Source organism: Ananas comosus, unplaced genomic scaffold (assembly GCF_001540865.1).
Source record: "Ananas comosus cultivar F153 unplaced genomic scaffold, ASM154086v1, whole genome shotgun sequence".
Classification (NCBI taxonomy): domain Eukaryota; kingdom Viridiplantae; phylum Streptophyta; class Magnoliopsida; order Poales; family Bromeliaceae; genus Ananas; species Ananas comosus.
The window spans coordinates 1-18,518 of NW_017890953.1; the positions used below are offsets into that span (position 1 = coordinate 1).

General features: G+C 44.2%; 1 long non-coding RNA gene across 1 annotated transcript; it reads left to right on the forward strand.

The window, feature by feature from the left end:
* The first annotated feature begins 17,331 nt into the window (after positions 1 to 17,331).
* On the forward strand, positions 17,332 to 18,129 carry LOC109704472. Its single transcript, XR_002214391.1, has 3 exons — positions 17,332 to 17,426; positions 17,544 to 17,780; positions 17,885 to 18,129. It is a non-coding gene; the product is annotated as an uncharacterized LOC109704472 (long non-coding RNA).
* Positions 18,130 to 18,518: the final 389 nt, after the last annotated feature.

Genomic DNA, 18,518 nt, shown 5'->3' on the forward strand with positions numbered 1-18,518 from the left:
CTACTAAATATTTGTCATCAGCGATATTACCAAGTATTCATCAAAAGGGGTAAATATAAATCCATACTTTGACACGGTCAAAATATTTTCTATCTCACGTACAACCGTAGAATATTGAAAATTGATTTTGTAAGGATGATTAGTGGTCCTGTAGGAGCCGCTGCTCTGCCCAACAGGTTGATCACATAAACTTTTCCTTCATATCTTACATTTTGATAAGAAAGAACTAACTCTAAACTATTCACCATCTCCGGGCGATGAAATTCACTCATTTGAGTTTGACACGTGGCAAGCATATAGAAAGCGATGAAATTCACTCATTTGAGTTTGACACGTGGCAAGCATATAGAAAGCCACGTGTCAGCTTCTCACATAGGGTTCATTACACGTGGCAAGCATATAGAAATATCCATATTTGAGTTTGACACGTGGCAAGCATATAGAAAGCCACGTGTCAGCTTCTCACATAGGGTTCATTAAGGGTTCTACTTTTATATATAGTAATAGATTAGTATTTTCTTACAATTCGTAGCCGCATAATTATCCAATTAATTATCATTATTCTCATAATTTGATGTAGCAGTTCCAGAATATGAGAAAGATAATTGTTGGGATGGACCTTCGCCAATATTTTTTGAACTAAATAGCATATAATAACTTCTCTGAGGATTTTGTAAATCGAAAGGACATTGTTGTTTGTGATGGATATCTATGGCAACTTATTGCAAATTTTCTCAATATATAATTGGACAGCATCCAACACACATGTTCTATTTGGAATGTTTCAATAAAAGCATGCAAAGAAGAGTCATCAATGATAGGAATGAGTATAAAATAAAATCTATTTCTCCCACTGACCTGATATCTCCCATTAAATTTTATATCAAAATAATGGTTTGCCTATAAATTTCATGTTTTAATACATTTAAACTTAAAGTACGAGAAATCCAAATAGTTTTTGGATCAAGACCATTATAATAAACTCCTTCGGGACCATGCACAATATTTCTATCAAAATATAAGAAGATTGGAATTGGTTGATGCGCCACATGAAAATTTTCTATTGTGAAATAAATTGATATAAGATAAATTATACGTAGAAATTAAAAAACATACAAACAAAATAACACCAAAATGTGTAGAAAAGATTTGTTTAGAAAATTTCAAAGGAGTACAAATGGTCTTCACGAATCCAATCTAGAGCAACTAGTACATTTGGAACCCTTTAAATTATATAAATAAGATATGTAGTAAAAATTGGAGAAGTAGAAGAGAAATGAGTATATTTTAAAGTGTATAAAGAAGAGAGGAATGAGAGTGAGGTTGAAATTAACAAATATTTAACTATTTATAGAGAAGTTTGATTTTTTTAATATTAAAATCAAAATGTGCAGGTTATAGTCATAACTGTTGGGAATCCGGTACTCGCCCCGGTACCGGATCTTGTGAATCCACAACCCGCTTCGATACTGACTGCTGTGAATCTGGTACCGATGGTTGGTATTCTGCAACGGAAACATCAAATCGGATTTTTACCATAAACCCGTCTCCTCAGCAAAAACTGATACAATCATAAAAGAGAAAAATATGCAGGTAAAATAAGATTCATTAAATAAGAGAAGATTACACCTGACTTCTCTTTTACACAGAGTAGCTACAATCTGAGCCCTCTTTCTTGAATCGCTTCTACCTTTCTCTCGTCTTCTATAAACCCACAAAGAAGACCTCTCCGCGTGCACCCGTGCACAAGGTGCACTCAACTCATTAACTCTCTCTTTTCTCTCTCCGATAGGGCACCCCACAAGGCTCTGCCTACTACCCGGAAGCACCAGCCTTAATTAACTGGCCGTACCATCTCGAGTCTAATTAACTCCTTGATCCTATGTATATATATAGTATCCACATAAAGTGTAACCCAAATCCTAGTATTATTAGGATTTCAACTTTAATTAATATCTAAATTTATTTTAATTAATCTCTAATAGATTTAAATATTAATCTCAATCTAAGTTAGATTTATACTCTAATTAATATTTAAATCTTAATTTATCTCCAACAGATTTAAATATTAATTCTTATCTAAATAGGATTCAACTACAAATCTAACCAAATCCTAACAATCTCCACCTTGGTTGGATTTGTAATCTTCAACCACTACGTCGAGCTCACCATGTAAGCTCCACCTTGAGCTTGTCTTCTGCGCTCGATGTCACCACATCCGTCGCTTCGCCTCGAGCGATTGCACCTCCGCGAACTTTTGGAACCCAAACTGTCTTCGCTCTCGTTCTGACCGTGCTTCCATTCAGAACGTATAAGTTCCCACGCTTGTTCGCCTCGCACACGATCCGATATCGCTTTCGGACCCTCATAGCTCCACCTGAAGCCGAAATATCGCAACCCTTCGAGTCCAACGCGCCTAACAAGATCAAATTCCTCTTCAATCCAGGAACGTGCCGTACACCCGTCAGCGTCCTCATGACCCCATCGTGCATTCGGATCTTTACCGTGCCAACTCCTAAAACTTTACACGCTGTCCCATTCCCCATCAGAGCTTTTCCACCCTTGATCGCCTTATAGGTGGCAAAAGACTCCTCCTCCGGGTATACGTGAAAAGAACACGCCGAGTTGAGCACCTATGCATCATCGGAAATTTGCGCACCTCTGGTCGCCGCATATAGGACATCAGAATCCATTATCTCCGATTCTGCCGCCTGCGCCATCGCTGATACCGTCTCGTCCTGGTTCACAACAGTTTTCTCTTTTTGTCGTTTTAACTCCTTCAGATCATTCTGAAGTTCCCGACAGTTGCGCTGTCACGCCCCGGGGTCCCTTTTTAGGTTCAAAAGCACAGCGGAAAAATTAGCTATAAATTTTTTTTTTTTGAAAACCTGACCCCAGAGTGCCAGATCCGCCACAAATACAGGAAATCCACTGTTCACACGGACAGAGTCTCCCCTATATTTGCACGGCGTCGCACAAGTACAACAGAGTATAGATACACACACAACCACAACCAGATGAACAACAAGACAGATAACATTCATCCATTCCATTCACACACACAGATATAATACTTGAGTTATGAATAACATTCCACATCTATCAGTTAAAATGTTTCCTCCCTGGAAACTGATTTTGAAATACTAAATCCATAAAACCACAGAAAAGTCAATTTGAAAACTGTTCCCCACACGAGAACCATTCTTTTTCAAAACCAGCTACCACGAGGGGTAGAAAACTGTTTTATTTCGAGAAAACACCAATCTTTTAGCTCATTCCAAAATCAGTTGAATAATCCAGAATTGATCAAGTAATAAAACATAATCTGAACCAGTGTAAACCGTCTAAGGCTATATGTATCCACAGAAATAATGAGGGTAATAACTAAATCGAGATAACCTTCGGAAGCTCTATGCGAGCGCAACACGCGTATCTCACGTCTCGGTGTCCTACTCCACTCATCGGTCCCGGATACCTGAAAACATGGTGGGCGGGAGGTGAGACATGTAAAACATGTCCTCCTCCTCTACCAGTGGGTACCGCAAGCCAGAGGCGAGGAAGTACTCACTGCGATCAGGAATGAGATACTAACAGTATGGGTAAAGTAATGGAATACAGTAGCAACGATAAGTGAACGATACGAGATTATATAATATTGAAAACACAACTACCGTACTGTAATGTACAACTGCAAGGCATACAAGGATATCAAAATTTATAGTAGCAAAGACAACTGTTAAAGAAAGAATCTAGAAGTTATATGCAAAACCGCACTATAGCTTTATGCATTCAACGGACGAGGAGTCCAAATAGTACCAATCTAAAAACGCCGTGTCGGCTTAGGACCTCAGGCCAAAAGCAGCTATCTGCTCACTACCTGGCATGTAACCCGCACAAAGAGAACACCGCTGGGCTCACTGGGTCGGATGTAACGACCACTTTTCCGGAAAAGATACACCCCGCCTCGGGGATTCACCCGCTGGTGTACGTAAATGCACTCGAGCGTGTGGCGATCATGCGGACGGATATGATTCAATAGCCACCGTCGGGACAATCAGCCGACAATCAACGCCCGCTTGGGGTCTAATCGACCGTGTAGGTTCATCAATAACAACCGTGAGACCGACAGAGAGGTCAATATACGCGAAAGTACGAACGACCAAACGGTCACCGATGCCAAACAGGAGAAGCCGACAGACCAGGTCACAGTTATAGTATATATGAATCTTTTGCCCGTTTCTTACTTCTACCCCTATACAGGTACTGACACATAGAACAACTTAAGGGCAGAGTAAATAAAGATAATATGCTAGATACTGCTCGATGGTCAACTAAAAAGTACGAACGCAAGAACGACGATAGGTCACAGGCGAGTGTATTCGATATACGTCCTAGAACTACCGTCAGCACCAGCCGACAATCCTACCCCTCAGGGTACACCGACCTCAAAGGTCATCGACGACAGAAGTCAAGATAGACCAAGCCCACTACATAATGCCAACCAATCCGACCAACCGTGTCACCGAAACAAAGTGCGAGAACGCGACCCATTCAGGTCACGGACATATAGCGATAAAACTACTCTATTCCTACACATAATACTAAGCATAGAAACATATGATTAGAGTATTTAATAGAAAACAACGGGATGCAAGCTCAATATACTATGCGATAGAGTGTTAACACAGAAGGGCTAAGGTAAGAAAACCTCACCAAGCGTGCACCACGTACCGACGTGGCATCGAAGTACGCCACCTGCTACGGATGTCCCGTCTGTTCGTCCTGATGCAAAAGAAAGTCGACAGGACCTATAGAGGGTCCACCGGGTTAGATCTAACCGACAATAATAATCACAGTATCCCAACCCCACAAAAACGGTTCCACGAGATCGGTTTCCCGAATACCGATTACCGAACTCGCCGAAGTCCGAAAACCACACTGGGACCGCCGTTCGGACCCTTACTAAGTGTCCCGAACTCACCGACTCGTGTCACGAGTCACCTGCTGCCCAAAACACTCCAATTTTGGGATGTTTTTGGCAGCAACCAATAACCACCCCTAAACACAATTATCCGCCTGGAGTATATGCTACGAATCCGCGGTTCCCGAAAGTGTCTAGTTTCGACCACCGGAACCCTCCGTTCGCCTCACCTATCATCCATCCGAACCTACAAAATATTGATGGTGACCAGCCACAAGGCTCAGCGAAACACAGTAGCAAACAAACTACTGTCGAAAAGAATGCCGAACCGAAATCGGCGTTCTTTCACGCAATTTTCGGTCGGAAAACACACCGAAATCGACCTTTCGATTTCCGCGAAAGCTACAGGATCATGGACACTCAGTCCAGAGGTCAAACACACACTTACACGCTGCCCACAGTAGCCACAAGGCGTACAATTGCACAAAAGCCCCTATGTTTACATAAAATCCATCATTTTATGTAAATCGGGCGACTCCTATGACTCGTTCTCACAAACTGAGGACCTCTAAGTTCCGCCGAGACACGTACTGACAGGTCTCGACGTGCCGGAGGCCGTGCTCACGGTCTGGAGCGCAACAGGTCACTGTGGGAAGAGCGGGAGCAACCCGAAGTTCTACGAACAGCGCGCAGTCGGGGAAGATCGCGCCAAACAGGGCTGACCGGACACTGTTGATCCAAAGTGAGGTGAGAAATGTGATCAGCACTGACCCACGATCACCGTGCTCACCTCCGGCGGCATCAGGACAGCCTCAGATCGCCGGATAAGCGTGCGCAAACCCAAAATCAGCAGCCAAACAGGCTTGACAGGGTCGACACTGCCGAAACAGCGGAACGGAGTCTCCCCGGCAAAATCCAAGGTGAGCACGATGATCAGAAATGAGTCACGATCATCGTGCTCCCTTCCGTATTGATCAGGGAGGCTCGGGAAGCTCAGAACACGAATCCGTCCTAAACTAAGCCCTATTTCGGGCTTGGCCGGAGCAAGGTTGCTCCGGCCGGCTTCCGGCAGCACGGAGGCATGCGCGGCGGCCAGTGACGGGTACGGGGGAGGTGAGGAGTACCGTGCTCACCTCGGTTGGCGGCTGGAAGCGGCGGCGGCGACGGCCAATGATGGCCTAGGCATCCAAACCCGAAGAGGACACGGCTCGCTCCGGCCGACGAGGAGCTCCGGCGGCGCGGGCGACGACGGCGGACGAGTGCGGCCGACCAGGAGGGACCCGTGCTCACGTCGTTCGACGGCGGAAGGCGGCTGCGGCGGTGCTGGACCAAACCGAGCCCGCGCGGCGACGATCAGAGCTTGGGTTCGGCTTCTCCGGCGACGGCGACCTCGGAACGGCTCAGGGCGGCGGCGGTGACCTCCCAGAGGTCGGCGGCGGCGGTCAGAGGTGATAAATCATATAAGATGAATAGACAAACAGCGGAAATGAAGCTAGAAGAATCGCCTATTAAAGTCGGCGAGAAAAAGCTGGAGACCTAGGATTTGTTGATAGAAGTAAACCTGGGGTCTTATGAAGACAATAGGCCGACGTTTATAAGTTCCAAGCTGTCGGCTCAGCAACAGGAAGAACTGAAGAAGCTGTTGAAGGAGTACAAGGATTGCTTCGCCTGGAGCTATGAAGAAATGCCATGTCTAAGCCGAGAGATTGTAGAGCATAGGCTGCCCATCAAAAAAGGGTTTAAGCCTTTTAAACAACCGGCTCGTAGGTTTGAGCCGAGTATTGTACTCCAAATTAAGAATGAAATCGAAAATCTTTTAAAGGCCGAATTTATTAGAGCGGCCCCTTATGTTGATTGTGTGTCTAATATAGTTCCAGTGCGTAAAAAGAATGGCAAAACTTAGAGTTTGTATTGATTTTAGGAACTTGAATTTAGCTACACCTAAAGATGAATATCCAATGCCAGTAGCTGATATGCTAGTAGATTCGGCTGCCGGTAATAAAATTCTGTCCTTTATGGATGGACATGCTGGTTATAATCAAATTTATATTGCTGAGGGAGATGTGGCTAAAACGGCTTTTAGATGCCTCGGTTCAATTGGAACCTTTGAATGGGTTGTTATGCCATTCGACCTAAAGAATGCCGGAGCTACTTACCAGAGAGCAATGAATTTTATTTTCCATGACTTAATCGGCAAAATGTTGGAAGTATATATCGATGATATAGTTGTCAAATCCAAGTCACAAGCCGAACATTGGGTTGATTTAAGGCTCGCCTTTGAAAGAATGAGAAAATATAATTTGAAAATGAACTCTTTGAAATGCCCTTTTGGAGTTTCAGCAGGAAACTTTTTAGGATTTTTAGTGCATAAGAAAGGGATCGAAATTGATCAAAATAAGGCGAAAGCCATATCAGAATTACCGCCACCTAAAAGCAAAAAAGAAGTGCAAAACTTGTTGGGAAAGATTAATTATCTTCGGCGGTTTATATCTAATTTAGCCGGAAGGGGTTTTTACCCCACTACTTCGGCTGAAAGATAAAGAAGAATTCGTTTGGACAAAAGAACAGCAAGAGGCGTTTGAAAATATAAAAAGATATTTATCAAATCCTCCGGTTCTGGTACCTCCGAAGCCAAATCAGCCGATGAAGTTGTACATATCGGCTGCAGACGAAAATTTGGGATGTTTGCTGGCTCAAGAAAATGAAGAGAAGGAAGAACAGGCCATTTATTACCTAAGCCGACGTCTGTTAGATACAGAAAAACGGTACTCGGCTATGGAAAAATTATGTTTGGCTTTATATTATTCATGCACAAAATTGAGATATTATATTTTATCAACTGAAGTATCGGTAATATGCAAAACCGATTTGATAAAATATATGTTATCTAAGCCAGTGTTACGAGGACGAATTGGGAAATGGATATTAGCTTTATCCGAGTTTTCCCTTAATTACGTTCCTGCCAAAGCTGTCAAAGGCCAAGCTATAGCTGACTTTTTGGCCGATCACCCATGTGTAGAGATTGAGGAGCCGAAACAAAATTTGATCGGCTGCCAACCTTGGGTGTTGTATTTTGTCGGTTCAAAAACAACCGAATCTGCAAGAGTAGGGATAGTGATACAATCTCTTGAAGGTCATATTTGTCAATTTGCGTTTGAATTAGATTTCGATTGTTCCAACAACCAAGCCGAGTATGAGGCCTTGATAATCGGCCTTGAAATATTGCAAGAATTGAAAGCAAAGACAATCAAAGTCATCGGTGATTCACAATTAGTAATCAAGCAGGTTAACGGGGAATACCGATGTGAGAATCCGAATTTGCAAAATTATTTGAGGAAGACAATAAAATTTTTATGCAATTTCGGAGAAGGCGAATTTGAACATTTGAGCAGACAGGAAAATGAAAAGGCAAATGAATTGGCCCAATCGGCTTCAGGATACAGAGAGCCGAAGTCAGAGTTAATAGTAATACAGAGGATATTACTACCTTCGGTTCATATACGAGAACCGATTATAGCTCCTATAGAAGTGAAAGAAGATTGGAGAAAATCATTGATCAAATATTTGGAGGATCCTAATATAAGGGTCGATTATAATATTCGAAGAAGAGCTCTCGGCTATTGTTTGTTGGATGGTCAACTTTACAAAAGAACAGCCGAAGAAGTTCTATTAAAATGCTTAGGGCCTGAAGAAGCTCTATTAGTAATGGGAGAAACACATGAAGGAATATGTGAAACCCATCTAGCAGGAAAAAAGTTAAGATGGACAATTCGGCATCTAGGATATTATTGGCCGACTATGCATCAAGATTGTATAGAATATGTTAAAGGTTGCCAAGAATGTCAATTTCATGGCCCGATTCAGAGGGTTCCTGTCTTTGAGATGTACGCAATAATTAAACCATGGCCTTTCCGAGGCTGGGCCATTGATTTAATTGGAGAAATTCAGCCGAATTCCTCGGCTAGTCACAAGTTTCTAATAGTAGCCATTGATTATTTTACTAAGTGGGCGGAAGCCAAGCCTACCAGGTTGGTTACTCAAAAGAAAATTATTGATTTTGTTGAAGATCATATAATTCATCATTTTGGGATTCCCGAGACAGTCACAACCGACCAAGGGACAATGTTCACAAGGGGACAGTTTGTTCGGTTCATCGAGTCTCGAAAAATAAAATTGCTCCATTCGTCTCCTTATTATGCCCAAGTGAATGGACAAGTAGAAGCAGCGAATAAAATAGTCATCAACTTGATGAAACGACATATCGGAAAACATCTGAGAAAATGGAATGAAAAACTTTCCGAAATATTATGGGCATGTCGAACTTCAGTTAAAACGGCAACAGGGATGACACCATTCCAACTAGTTTACGGCCATGAGGCTGTAATCCTAGCCGACATAACAGTTCCTTCTTTAAGGATAGAAAAACAAAAAAATCTTTCGGCTGATGAATATAGTGAGTTAATGAAAGACAAAACAGAGGAATTAATAGATACTCGGTTGATAGCTTTAGATAATAAGCAAGCGTACCAAAGCCGAGTNCTTAGCTTGGTGGTGGTCGCTCCCCCCAGGCAGTGAGCTCCGGAGTAGTCACTTGTTGGGCTAACGTACTTGCCCCAGGACTAACGTACTTGTCCGACAGACGGTCCCATCGGGAGGCAGCTTAGGGCCCGTGAGGGATTTCGTTGGTGAGTTATTGTTAACCAAAGGGTTAACCACTGAATTGGGTAAATTTATGGGCTAACGTACTTGCCCCAGGACTAACGTACTTGTCCAGCTGTTAACCAGAGGGTTAACCAAAAGATTGGGTAAAGTTAATGAAAAGCATGCATGCATATTTACAGTTTTTATATCTGTTACTTCTTTCAGCTTTGTACAGGCATTGTAGTAGTTACATGTTATAGTTGGTTACTATCTGTTTACTGTTCTTGCCTACATATGCCTGAGTAGACCTAGTGGGTGAGTCGGCGAGGTCGGCGGCCGAACCCACTGGGAACTTTCTTGTAGTTCTCACACCACTAACCATACAGGTTCCAGTGCGAGTATTTGTGGCCGAGGATCGAGGCAAGAGCCAGCAGCCTAGCTAGTGGACACCCGAGTACTAGTGGTATACCATTTTGGGCTCATGTATCATCTATTTCGATGTACAGAGATATGTAAATGAATGTATATAAAGCATGTAATAACTAAATGTTTCAGTTATGTAAAGTTTTAAATTACAGTGAATTTCATTGTACAGTTAGTTTACTATCACTTGTGTTGTTGCTTGCCATCGTGCAAGCCATGTATATTGAAATGTGATCCTGGGAATTGTTTAATTTCTTTATACATGTATCCGTTGTTGTTGAGCCTTGGACGAACAGAGGAGGTGCTGTTCGTTCGGCGTCTGTGTACGGGCCCGGATCGACCAAATTGGCGATAGCGGGACGTGACAACACGTATCACCCCAAAATCTACAGACCAAAATTCACCGGGATCAACACCATCCTATAATTTGCGGACAAAGACAGTCCCACGATTAGGATTATTAGATCCCAGATTGCCAATTCTGAGATAACACTTCAACACTCAGAAATTCTAGGTCCACTCAACCTTGGTCCGCACACCAGCAACCGACTCGACTACGTCGAAGGTTCACGTAGAAAAGTCACGAGACAACCACTTTAATCTAGAGTCTATTTTCGTAGACTGAAACGAAAAACTCCGACTATCCAACAACGTCAACCTGCTCACCATGAGCGAATACGAAACGTTGTTCTAAGATCTGAGTCAAAACTCTCGCTTTGGAGACCACAGTCTCCCAACAGTAACCACACAAACTGCCAAAACCTCCATCAATGGATAGTCACTTACGACAATCTATAATCCTAGGTCCAAGACCTCACTTTTCACCTGACCAAAAAGGTCCAACTGATAATACCAAATACGCTAGACAATTTTGTCTCCTCAAACTTAACAAGTACCACCAGATCACCAAAAGCTCTTTGCAAGTCCATCACTTGATGCACAGGTCGCCAATCGCAAAAGCGATACTAACCATCGGTGATGCTCAACACCTGTCTCCACAAGACCCTGTCGCTGTCGTCCTACCATAGACCCTAGCGATCGATGTCCCGAGCAACACCAAATGCCTGTCTCACTGAGACCCTGGCGCACCTGTCATCAATTTGACTGGACAAGCATACCATTACAAGGTTGCACAATAAGCCAAGTCGCAACTCTATACGCTACCACATACGGTGACAATCAAAAACCAACCACCAGGCTCAAGTTGCTCAACCACTGATTCTGAACCTCACGACAACAGACCGAGACTACTAACCCAACAAACTTTTTAACTGTGGGAGGCACAACAATAGGACCAATGATCACCTAGAATCGGACCAAAGTCAAAACCATCAGAGTTGACGATAAGTCAACTGCGCAAAAACCTGCTAAGGAATAATCCAAGGCTCGCCACAAGGTCAGAGGCTCAAGTGTTCTCATAAACAACTAGGAAAAACACCGACCCAATCCAAAAGTCCCAAACAGGGAAAAGAGTATTTCGTCCCTCTTTCGACAGTATATTGTCTGCAGCCAATATACTTATCAAAAGGAAAGCGAAATATCCGAAGATCCACTACCAACAACAAGTTGGAAGTGTGACACGTCGAAGTATCAAGCCACCTGATACCTTTTCACTGAACCACGAGTTTACAACCATCACTATCGAAACATCGACTTTACAAGTCGATATTCGAAATCAGAACGACCCTGAACCGACTCACAGGGAGTCCTATAACTTTCAACATCCGAAAGCTGCTAGCGACGCTAAGCCGCGAACTGTACCAACTAAGGATTTAGGAAAAGGTTTCTCTACCTGATTTCCGTACCACAACCGAGCTATAATCAAAGCTCTGAGAATTCTGACAATACCCTGGAATATCTCGAATCAAGACGAAACCTATAACCAACAACAAACTAACCCACAACACACCAATTTAGATGTCAGAATAATCGCATACGATGAATGCCTCAACGAAAACCTGACACCAAAACTGTGTCAATCCGACTCTGGTAGGAAGAATGAACGAGGTAAAGGTCGAAAGATTCGAACCGCTGATTCTAATCAGCAATCAAAGAGGAGAGGTAGGCATCGCAACCCTACCCAAAGATCTGCGGAAGCAACACCAACAATGCAGTTGCTGAAACGACCGCTATTCAAACCCTGGGCTACACTCTAGTAGCCCCACAGAAGTCGCGACCGTGACTGGTCTAAGCACCGTCTCCATAGAGACATTCGCAGTAGCTCTCGTGTCCTAAGCAGAGAGAGTGGCCTGGACGTCGGCAGTTATGGCACTCGCCTAGGCCCGAAGATCTCACTTGGCCCTTCTAGGCCCCAACTGACAGGAGTGGCAACACCTGGGGAACGTCGTCCCACCACTCGATGTCCGAAAAGTACACCGCCACTACTCCCAACTTAGACACCAATTTGTGCGAATCGTAACCCATACAGAAACAACATGCACTCCGAGTTTACCCAACTCGAATGCACACCGGGACACAAGCCCAAACCCCGCACTCACGTGCCTATACACCGTAGTCTTCCTATTGGTCAGCCTAACCAATGGTTCAGTTTATTTGGTTCAGTTCATTTACTTTTCAAAAACAACCTGTGAATGGTGTTGTGGTTGTAACTTTTTCTCTGATACCACTTTAATCTGTCACGGCCCGGGGTCCCTTTTAGGTTCAAAAGCACAGCGGAAAAATTAGCTATAAATTTTTTTTTTGAAAACCTGACCCCAGAGTGCCAGATCCGCCACAAATATAGGGAATCCACTGTTCACACGGACAGAGTCTCCCCTGTATTTGCACGGCGTCGCACAAGTACAACAGAGTATAGATACACACACAACCACAACCAGATGAACAACAAGACAGATAACATTCATCCATTCCATTCACACACACAGATATAATACTTGAGTTATGAATAACATTCCACATCTATCAGTTAAAATGTTTCCTACCTGGAAACTGATTTTGAAATACTAAATCCATAAAACCACAGAAAAGTCAATTTGAAAACTGTTCCCCACACGGGAACCATTCTTTTTCAAAACCAGCTACCACGAGGGGTAGAAAACTGTTTTATTTCGAGAAAACACCAATCTTTTAGCTCATTCCAAAACCAGTTGAAAATCCAGATGATCAGATAATAAAACAAAACTGAACCATGTAAACCGTCTAAGCTATATGTATCCACAGAAATAATGAGGGTAATAACTAAATCGAGATAACCTGGGTCGGAAGCTCTATCGACCGCTACACGCGTATCTCACGTCTCGTCCTACTACTCATCGCCCGCGATACCTGAAACATGGTGGGGGAGGTGAGAACATGTAAACATGTCTCCCCTCCCAGTGGGTACCGCAAGCCGAAGAAGGCGAGGAGTACTCACCGGATCAGGAAGAGAGCTATACAACAACACGGAGAACTAGATAGACATAAGTGCTGGTAAGTGAATATGCTGATAAGTAAGGAGCTGACAAGTATAGATGCAGGTAAATAAAACAGTAGCTACAATAAACAGATAAGGATGCACTGAAAATAAACACTACAGCTACTGTATGCATGCGTCAACTGACGATAAGCTCAAAAGTACCCAATCTCGCTGCCCTATTGGTCCGAAGACCTCAGGCCCATGCCACACTGCTCAACCTGTACCTGACCCTCGCAATGAAGCCCCTGGGTCAGAAGCATATACCCTCGCAATAAAGCCCCTGGGCTCACGGGTTGGCAATCCAACCACTTTTCCGGAAAAGAACACCCTCTTGCGGTGGATCAGACCGCTGGTGTTCGTGAAATGCGTACCTGCAGTGGCGATCAATGTAATATGCTCAAAGATCATCCATCGGCAACTAGCCGACAATCCAGCCCCCCAGGGCACACCGACCGTATAGGCCATCAGCAACTAATCGGCTACGTATGTCAAGATAGAACTGTAGCAACTCGACCGAATAGGTCGTAGATATCAAATGGGGAACCGCCCAACCAAATCACAGATATAGATAGAACAGATAAGTCAACTCTACTCCTAAACATGATATCAACATGGAACTATCTGGGTAGAGGAATGCAGAACAGATCAACTAGGTCAACTGATACGGATGCTCAACAGACCAACTAGGTCAACCGATACGGATGCGGATAGAACTACTCTACTCTTACTCAGGATACTAAGCATGCAAACAACGAGTAGAGTATAACCAAACAACGTGGGTGTAATGTAAACAACAGAGGTGCAAAGCTCAATATATAACATATGCATGGATAATAATAAAGGAGCAAGGGTAAGAAACCATCACCGAACGTGCACCACTGTACCGACGTCGGATCGAAGTACCCACCTGTACAACTATCGCGCCTGTCTCCTGACTGCAAAAGAACGTCAACAGGACCTAAGGAGGGTCCACTGGGTTAGTGTCTAACCCACAACTAAGAAACACTACATCATAATCCCACTAACAAACCCACGGAGATCAGTTTCCCAAAACCGACTACCGTAACTCGCCGGAAGTCCCGTAAATCGCAACAGGACTCCGTCGGGACAACTGAAATGTCCCGGAACGCACCGACCCATGCTACAAGTCACCCGCTGCCACAAAACACTCCAATTTGGATGTTTTGGCCGCAAACATAAGATAACACCACGACACAATTATCGCCGGATAATTGTACGAATACGGGTTCCCGAAAGTGTCAAATTCGACACCGTAACCCACCGTCGCTCACCCGTCATCACCGAACCCACAAAGTGATGATGGTGACCAGCCAACAAGGCTTAGCGACCACTCACAGAACAACCAAACGACGTCGGAAGAAATCCGAACCGAAACCGCGTTCTTTCGGCGAATTTTGCCGAAAAACGCATCGAAATCGACTCTTCGATTTCTGCAAAAGCTAACAGAACATGGACAATCAGTCCAGAGGTCAAACACACTCACACACACTGTCCACAGTAGCCCCAAGGTGCACAATTGCACAAAAGCCCCTGAATTTACATAAAATCCCAATATTTCATGTAAATTGGGTGATAACATAGCCCGTACACGCAAACTGAGGACTTCTAAGTTCTGCTGAGACACATACTGATAGGCCTCGACGTACCGGAGGCCGTGCTCACGATCTGGACCGCAACAGGTCACTGTGGGAAACACGGGAGCAACCCGAAGGTTCAGCGAACAGCGCGCAGTCGGGGAAGATTGCGCCAAACAGGGCTAACCGGACACTGTTGATCCAAAGTGAGGTGAGCACTGTGATCACCACTGACCCACGATCACCGTGCTCACCTCCGGAGGCATCAGGACAGCCTCAGATCGCCGGATAAGCGTGCGCAAACCCAAAAACAGCAGCCAAACAGGCTTGACAGGGTCGACACTGCCGAAACAGCGGAACGGAGTCTCCCCAGCAAAATCCAAGGTGAGCACGATGATCAAAAATGAGTCACGATCATCGTGCTCCCTTCCGTATTGATCAGGGAGGCTCGGGAAGCTCAGAACACGAATCCGTCCTAAACTAAGCCCTATTTCGGGCTTGGCCGGAGCAAGGTTGCTCCGGCCGGCTTCCGGCAGCACGGCGGCATGCGCGGCGGCCAGGGACGGGTGCGGGGGAGGTGAGGAGTACCGTGCTCACCTCGGTTGGCGGCGGAAGGCGGCTGCGGCGGTGTAGGACCAAACCGAGCCCGCGCGGGGAGAGAGGAGCTTGGGTTCGGCTTCTCCAGCGACGGCGACCTCGGAACGGCTCAGGGCGGCGGCAGTGACCTCCCAGAGGTCGGCGGCGACGGTCAGAGGTGGTGGGGAGGCGCGCCGGCGGTGGGGTGCGGCTCGGCCCGCAAACCTTGCGCGGCCGCAGGGAGGGGGAGCGGCGGCCGGCGGCCACGAGAACGGCTGGGGGAGCTCCGGGCGACGGCGAGCGGTTGTCAGAGGCCGGCGGGAGGCGGCCCGACCGAGCCTGGACAGCGGCGATGCGGGGGAGAGAGATCTGGCCACCCACGGCCAGATCTCGCTCGGCTGGCCGCAGACCGCAGGAGCGACGGCGGCGGCCACTCTGGCCGGTCGCGGAGGTGCCGGCGGGAGGCCGGAGGGAGGCGGCACGGCCGTCACCAGGTGGCGGCGGCGCGCAGGCCAGCAGCAGCTCGGTCTCGGCCCGAGCTCGGCCAGCAAGGCTGCAGGCTGCCAAGGCAGCAGCGGCTGCGCGCGGGGCCAGTGACGACGGCACGCCGGCAGTCGCCGGAGGTCGGGCATGGCCAGGGGAGGGGGCCCGAGGGTGAGAACATTCCTGGGTTGCCCACGTATAGGAATGGAGGAGGTTGGTGGGTTAATTGAGAGGGAATGATGGAGGGGGTGGCCGGGTTCGAGTTTTCCGGCGGCCGGGGCACCCGCCGGCGGCCGGGGTGCGCGCAAGGGTTGGGCAGGTGTGCAGAGGTGTCGGCTAGGGCGAAGTTGGGGATTGGTAACGGCTGGTCTAGGGTTTCCATGGTGAAAACCTAGCTACCCAATATATATTTTGCATAAAATGCGAACTAGTCCCCCAAAAGTCATTATTTGCAACCCAGCCCTTCACAGCGTGAGTGATTTGCGCTAACACACCTCTATGTTTGATCTCACGCGATTCGATACATAAAATGTCGCGCTTTTCGCGGATTTTCCGTTTTGCCACTTTCGACCTCTTAATAAACTTCATGCATTATCGGACAATCCGTTCATCGGATTTCCGAACGGATTGCACCATCGCGTTCAGCACGATGAGGGCATCAAAACTGCCATTTTGTTTCGTCAGATTTGACCTCCGATTCACGACGAAATCCGTCTGCTCTCCAATTTCAAAAACTACACACACATACCAATGTGTAATCCCGCTAAATCCTTTGATTCAAATTCAAATTTGAATCTCCTACCACTAGTAGGTATCTATAACATCCCTCACCTTACTCTTGGTCACATACACAGATCACGAGGGGTGTCATAACGCAAGAATAGCGAAGAACGAAAACCCTCTTTTTGATAAAACTCCTTTTTCTCAAAAACCGTGCATCAGAATCCGATTCTGTCAGCGCCAATGGTTCCAGTATAGTCGAGAGGTTCAAAACGAGCTATTGGAGTCCTATATTCAGAGGTCTGTACGCGCCAGAGGCCAAGTTTGCTTCGTGGCTTCTCCGGAAAACCGGAGTTACTATTCATTTAAGTCGAACTTCCGGGTCTCATAACTTCTCCATTTTAGCTCGGTTTCGCCTGAAATTTGACGTGTCTTTTATAATTACATTACACACAGAAACATTGTCAACAAAGGGTTTAATTTCAAAAAAAAAAAAAATGACAGTTATTACATTACTAGTTATTTTATTTTTCTCTTTTTAAAGGTATAAACTAATTTTAGAATCCTAAAATTGTTAATTCCAATTATATCGCAGGTACATCGAGTTAAGACTATCCTCCCAAGGAAAGTACAAGTTGTATCAAATATTGTGGTTATCTTTTATCTCTTTTCTTCTATCTCTTATTCTTTCTAAGCTTTCATGATAATTATTTTCTATGCAATATATATATTTTCAAATTGTTACATTTGTTTATTCTTGTATTATTAGATTGGGATTGAAGTTTACTTAAGAAGTTTAAAAAAGCCTCACAATCATGTAGCACAAGGTTATCTTTTGAGTAAAGACCCAACTACAAAAGTAGGTGGGTTTGAATTAGGACCACAATATTAGGAGATTCAAGTTGATGTGCCAATAGTACGCAATGAACCACTACTTAGACCTTATGGTGGCTATCAAACTATTGGAGATGCTGTTGGAGCAACTATTGCTTGGCCATATACTTTTGTAAGGAATTATTTCAATAAAATTTTATTTTTTTCAATTATATTTCAATATGTATAGCATATTTTATATATATATATCTAATTTGCTCATTGCTTTTTTTATAGGTTAAATGCAAGTAGTGCACGATGCCGTATTTATCTCTACGTCATATATTTTGAAGCTTTTGGAATTAAAGAAGATGATTTGAAGCTTTTGGAATTAAAGAAGATGCGGCGCACATTTCTTATCATTTTGTTATGATCACTTTTATATGTTATGATCTTTTGTTATGATCACTTTTATATGTTATTACTTGGATATTGAAGTATTTGTGTTTACAAATATTATCTTAAGGTATTTTGGGATGTTAGATGTTTAAACAATTTAAATATGAAATGTATGAGTTGTTTAGTTGATTTGTATTTTTACGTATTGTAATTCTAATTGATCTTGTGATTTTAAATACATAAATTATTTATTATTGTAATTTCAATTGATCTTGTGATTTTAAATGTATAAATGATTTATTATTGAGTGATTTTAATGCATTACCATTTAATTTTTAAAATTAGTATAATATTTAGCGACATTTGAATGAGATGTTTTATATTAGATTAAAAATAGCAACATTTAGTAATGTTGGAAGTGATTACTTTATACCAATATTAGCAACATTTAGTAATGTTGTAAATGATTACTTTATACCAATATTAGCAACACTTAGAAATATTGGAATGATTGGTTTATACCAAATCCGCA